Source organism: Centruroides vittatus, unplaced genomic scaffold, assembly GCF_030686945.1.
Source record: "Centruroides vittatus isolate TY-2023 unplaced genomic scaffold, ASM3068694v2 contig_1759, whole genome shotgun sequence".
NCBI classification, from domain to species: domain Eukaryota; kingdom Metazoa; phylum Arthropoda; class Arachnida; order Scorpiones; family Buthidae; genus Centruroides; species Centruroides vittatus.
The window spans coordinates 1-6,639 of record NW_027121074.1 but is presented as its reverse complement, the minus strand read 5'-3'; the positions used below and the strand labels follow the sequence as shown (position 1 = coordinate 6,639).

The window sequence follows — 6,639 nt, the reverse complement described above, 5'->3', positions numbered from 1 at the left end:
TGATTTTCCATTCTATTTATTTCGGAATAATTTGGGGAACGAGCTTTTTGTACTACGCTTACTTGTATATTCATATGCCAGAGATTTTAAAAATTTGGATTTTCATGCTGATGATTGTTTTTTTCTTTATCTGCATTATATGGGGCTGTTTTCTATGCTGTATTGCTTTCACGGTATTTATTATTATTATTATTATTATTTTGAAACATTTTAAATATTTTAATTGTATTTGTTTTTAATATTTTAGATGCAAAACGGATTTCAAGGCATTCGGCAATTTGCAAATTGCCATTTGGATTTGCCACAAAAATTAAAAGTTATTTTGATTTTATTGTTGTTATAAATTTTATTTGTTTAATACATTTAACATAAATTTTTTATAGGTGTTGGATTTCATGAAAAGATTCGGAAAAGTTTCTTTGTGTCTGTCCATTGGCTTCTGCTACGTCGATAAGAGAATCCTTCTAAAGGTAGTTTTACAGATTCTGTTCTTTAAATATTATAAGTAAAATTTCGGCGGTTCTGAAATTATGCGTGATATTAATGCACAGTTTAAAAATAACGTCATAAGAAAAACGGTAGTTTGTAGAAATTACGTTTTTATTTAAAATTGTGTGTAGATTATAGTTACGCTCTTTAACTGTTAATTATATCTAGGTCTATATTAATAAGAATTTTATATAATTTCACTTGTAGATGGCTTCAGCCCTACACTCCGTGTTCTCGGGATTATTAAAGTTGAAGAATACGGGTAATTTTCATAGAAGATGTCGGCAGACGTACACTAACTTCTCCGATTGAAGAGAGAACAATCGAACTTCATTCACGCGTATCACAACGGGAATCACGTATATATTACAGATTAGCGATTATCACAGTTTAATTAAATTGATTCTGTTATTTGTTACAGATATTTTGAAATTAATTGTTGTTTTGTATTGTTTTCGTATTCACTATAAATTCAAGTTTACTTAGTAGATATATTTAAATTAAGGAACGTTGTCGTCTCTTCTATCGTATCTTAATTATTTGGAATATGTGATTACACGTTATGTAAAATCTAATCAGACGGGTAAATAGTACTATTGATAGTCATATTTGTAAATATTGATTATTTAAAGTATTTTAAGAAAAGAAAAGTCCAAGATCATAATTAAACATGAAATAGCACAAATTATTATTAACACGTATTAAAATACAAGCGAGGTTGAAGGCGAAGTTTTCGACGCGGAAACGTGTACGTCGGACGTTCAGCGCCGCTTTCCTATAAGCCTAGAAGTTTGACAATGGCGTTTGGATTGTCGAGCACGATTGCACTGACTATCCAAAGGCCATTGCCAATCTTCTAGGCTTACAGGAAAGAGGCGCTGAACATCCGACGTACACGTTTCCGCGTTGAAAACTTCGGCCTCAACCTCGCTACATTCAAAGATGCTTTATGTCCTACTTAAAATTGCAAGTATTAATGTTTATATCTAGATGTAAAGCGGATAATTCAAGATTTGTTTAGTATAAAATCAAGCAACTGTGACCGCAACTTTCGAAAATTAATTGTAAAATAATAAATAAATGTTTAATATTTTTCGAAAAGTAAATTTATAATTCTTTTGCATAAAAAGATTAAAACATAAACTCTTATTTAAAATATTTAGCTTCATTTCACAGAAAAACAAAACGTTAAATTCATTTCTGTAACATAATTATTCGAAATGACAATAAACCAAATTAATTTACTTTAAATAATACATTCGCTCGGATATAAATAACTGAAAAGTAATTTTAAAGTTTTAAACACCTAAAACAAAAGAATTTCGATTTTAACGACGTAGCACACAGAACATTTCGCTATTGTAAAAAATAAATTGATTAAATTTACATTGTAAAAGTGCAGTTGTAAGTTTTTTAAAAAAATATTGTGTTGCCTTTTGTAATTTTTGGTCTTTTCAGATATTTGTTTGTAGGCTAAGGTCTGTCCTACGAATGTATTGTTGAGAATCGCAAAATTGAAATGCATATATGAGAAAAACAATGACAATAAGAGACAGTAATGGTTTTAAAGTTTTTCTTTTACTAAACAGAACTTTTAATTGTATCTTCGTCCATGGATACTTTATCAGTGATATACAATGTGAGAAAGAGAGTCACTTTACACCCCCTGCTACGTAGTATAGAATGTACCCGAGGAATGCGAATTGAGCACATCATATAACGAGCATAATTCTGTAGCAATTCCAGATAGGTCAATAAAGTCTTTCGGCAATCGATTCCTTGATAAATTCTAACCCAAAATGATGTGTACCAGTACCATGCATGACACCCTTCTTATTTACAGTTTCGGAGTTGTACGCAATATGCCGCCATTAAGATGACAGCCACGAGTGTGACACACGTCAAATTATTTCTTCTTGTCTAATGTGTTCTTGACATGAGCGAATTAACTTTGAGTACATTCTATATTCTGTAGCAGGAGTGTTAAGTGACTTTCTTGGAGAGTATAAAGCAACTGAGTTCTAACACTTTCAATGCGCAAATATTATATTAATAAAATGGTTTTAAAAATATGATATTTTATTAACTCTAGGGTCAGGGTAAAATATTTTTCTAAAAAAACTATTTTTTAACGCGGGATTCTCAAATAAATAATTTTGTGTTATTATTCATAATTCCTATCGAAATTAGAACGAAATTTCTTTACGCGATGAAGAATTCTAGAAGATAAATCTATTTTGATATAGTTAAATGATCCATTGTTTTTATACTTTCCTGTTAGATCTGAACGAGAAAAAAATATTTTTTTTTATAAGATCTCAAAAAGAAGAAACGCCGTTCCGCTGTTATGCGGCAGGTGTCTGTGGTGTAGCGGTTATCACGTCCGCTTTACACGCGGAAGGTCCCAGGTTCGATCCCTGGCAGACACAATATTTTACGACAGCTTCAGTCTTTTGTTGGACGCAGGCCGTCATAGCAATTCGGTCGTGAACTTTTCTTTTATCAGTTTGTTTAACAGGTAATGATTGACCTCGATTTGGAGCAGTTGCTGTTGCGGTAGCGAACGAAAGCGATGTTTCCCAAATATAAACTAGTGGCGCATTTCGAGCGGACATCTCACGTTAGACCGTAACTGTCAAATGCCGGTCGCACTGTTCACGAACGAACAACTTCATCGACTTCACCTGGAAATGCGAAAACTTCCACGAAGCTAGAACTCTCAAGACCCTTTCTCCGAGGTGATGTTTATCGATTTATTTGAACACGTTTACAGATGTTTCGGTGAAACGCTGTTTATCATTTTGATACCTGCAAACTGCCACGCGTGACACGCGATCTTTTTTTGTTAGAAATTACGTTGCAGTTTTTTCCCTTAAAGTATCCTGCATATGCTGTAAAAGGTATCTCCACGCCGTGCTTTAGGAATTTTTGAATTGCTGGCGTACGAGTAACACAAAAAAAATCAGATTGATAAAATCGATCGGTGCATTTCTTTCGTTCCACCAACATCCTAACGCAGCTGGTACCAAGGGCCGCAAGCCGCACTCACATTTAATGTTATTAAACGATGGTTTATATTTCTCGTTCCAATAACGATATTGGGATGGGCCCAATATACAGTGGTGCCTTATATATCGTACTTAATCCGTTCGAAGTGCACGTCCGTTAAGTGAAACGTCCGTTATACGAAACGCATTTTTCCATAGAAATACATGTTAAAACATCTAATTGGTTCCGCAGCTTAAAATAATTGTACTGTATCATAAAAAAATGAACGTGGGGTGCGTTCTTTTATTCTTGCGCGTAACTCTTCGCGAGCGACATCCGTTTAAGAATTCCTGCGGAACGCGTTCCTAAATTCCGGTGGGAGTGCGCGCCGTCGAACGGCAAAAACGACCGCTTGTAGCAGTAGTTTACGGTGGAAAGCAACATGGCGTCCTCCATGGCGCTGGTAGTTTCGTTTCCGGGTCCATTATGTCGAAAACGTCGAAAGAATTTTATAAACATTGAAGCAGGCGAAGAAAGCCGAAAAGATTTTCTCAATCTTCGCAAGCCAGAAAACGAATGCGAGTTGTTTTTCTGTGAAAACGACGAAGCAATTTGATAATTGAAACACACGTATTCGAAAGATAAGATGAGAGAACGACTTTGCGAGTTAAATTTGAGAGAAATCGCCATTGCCGAAGAGAAAATGCGTCTGACATGTCGACTGGTTGTCGTGAGGTTAACCAGTTTCCATCACAACGGAAATGAGGATTTCATAAGAAAAGTTCCGCACTCACTGCTGCACTTGAAGTTATCACAACGATTTAAGTGCTCTTAGAAAAGTTCACCTATTACACCTATTTGCACGGATACACCTATTTGCATGAAAAGTCGGTTGCTACAAAGTTTGATTTTCCTCGGCATCTACAGAGACGGCCAGTAGTGCCACGATGACCACTAAAGCTAAAGTCTTTGGCAAACATACATGACCATACAACCAATTGAAGATACCTATGATGATCGGAGTGTGCAGCAGTAAGATGAGTTCAAATGCCCGTCTCGCCACTTCAGATAATCACTCTCGTCGTGGTGTTTCTGTAAGACAAATATATACCAAACTCGTTCATTTTAATGGTTAATAAATTAAGTTTATTGATGGGTTACTGCATTTAAAAATATTCAAATTCGGTTATCAATAAGTTACGTCTTCATTTTTCTTGAAATTTTAACTTATCCTCCCTTCTTGTCCCAGTTTTTTCAAGTTTCTTAATCCCCTTCCTTTCTTCTGTCAAAACTCGATTCTCCTTAAACCTTTATCACTTTGAGAATGATACATACCATATGTAGAAATAAAATGTACAAGACATTTTGAAATAAATATAATAAAATGCATAAACTGTATAAATTTTAATGAAATATACGGACGTACAACGAAGCTTAATGGCCGATGACGAAATATAATGCAATAAAATTACAGAACTTTGTATGAGACCAGAAAAAATAACGATTCCATTGAGATAAACACAGTCACTGAAAATTTCCTAAATATTTTAATTAATCAATTAAATACAAATTGGTCCACTAATATCATTTAGACGTTCTATCCATTATCTATCTATCTATATATAGGCAAAATTATCATACTCATTTAAGCATACACACACACACACACAGAGGCATTCGTGGATATTTATGAAAATAGCATTATGGACATTTAAACTCTTATTAATTCACTCTAATATTATATATACGAACATATTAATAATTCTTATAAAAATATTATATGTTCGTTGTTAAACCATTGCTTTATCGAAGTTTGGAATTAATTCTTCTATATCCATTGAAAATGCAATTTTGAGCTCGTTAGATATTATTACTTGATTAATTGAGTCGTTCGTGAGCCATCGTAGAGCGAGTGTACCTTTTAATTTTGAAAATATTTTTTGAACTTGCCATCTGAACTGGCAATGGCCGGATGTCGAACAGATAAGGAGGCAGCTGTTACTCCTCTGTTATGGGGCAGCGGCGTCCGCAGACTACAAAGGAAGGGGCCCGAGCTATAAAAAAGAACATCTTACATTATACAAGGAGCTTCAAACTCTATGATTGAAAGTCGTTCCCATATCAGCTTTCCCATAAAATGGTGCTGGTTGCAGGCGAGACTAACTCGGTTACGATAAAAGGGAATGGAGTTTTGGTGAACATCCGACGAAGTTGCATGGGTCAATGGACAAACATCGTTTATTAGTTTCTGTTATATTTGCAGAGAAGGCTAGAAGTCACGAATTTTCTGTCGTTTGGGGTTCTCTTGGGATTAGGAAAAGAGCAACCCGACACGTGCCCCAAGTGTCCTAATGTACGGGGGCCCGTGTCTAGGAGATCTGAATTCGAATCATGTTCGGTCATCATTCGATAATTATTTTGAATACGACCCAGGATCAGTTCAAGAAATGCCGTTCCTCCTTTTCCGGCAGGTGTCTGTAGTGTAGCGGTTATCATATCTGCTTTACACGCGGCAGGTCCCTGGTTGGATTCGTAGGGAACACCCGCGCGTTTTTTGTTTGTGCCCTACAAGAAAACTTCTTTGATTATTTTTTGTTTCCATCGTCGCTTTCTATTGCTCTTCAATGCGTTCATTTTCTCATTAGAAAGTTATCCTGTGCTTTTTATCTCCGTGTGGTTTTCGCTCACGCCTAAACATAATACGAAAAAGAGCCATACCCCAAAAACAGGATCTCACAACACGTATCACTTGCACGAATCAGCGAATGTCGCGCTTCAGAGATACGACGAAAATGTGACAGGATATCAGAAAGCGAATGCACTTATTCTTTGTGCAGAACAGTTGTATTGCAGTCTGTATGAGACTTTTTAATATATCGGGTCGTGGAAAATCTCACCTGCAAGACTAAGCTTACTCTGAATAATACAGGTTATCAGGGCCTTTTTTGATCCCATGATGGTTCGGCCAGGCCTACAATAAGATTGGCGGGGTGGTGAGGGACAAAACCCCCGTGAAAAATTCCTTGAGTAAGTAAACCGTAAGTAAACCGATGATAGTTATATCATAGTTAAATATACCTGGAAGAGGAGATTGAACTGGAGGTCTGGCTAGTTTGTTGAGCCCCATGCCTTTCCACTTGAATTTAGATACCTGAGAACAAG

General features: G+C 35.7%; 1 non-coding gene across 1 annotated transcript; it reads left to right on the top strand.

Moving 5' to 3' along the window:
• Positions 1-2,845: 2,845 nt before the first annotated feature.
• Positions 2,846-2,918, top strand: TRNAV-UAC (transfer RNA valine (anticodon UAC)). The gene has a single exon. It is a non-coding gene; the product is annotated as a tRNA-Val (tRNA).
• Positions 2,919-6,639: the final 3,721 nt, after the last annotated feature.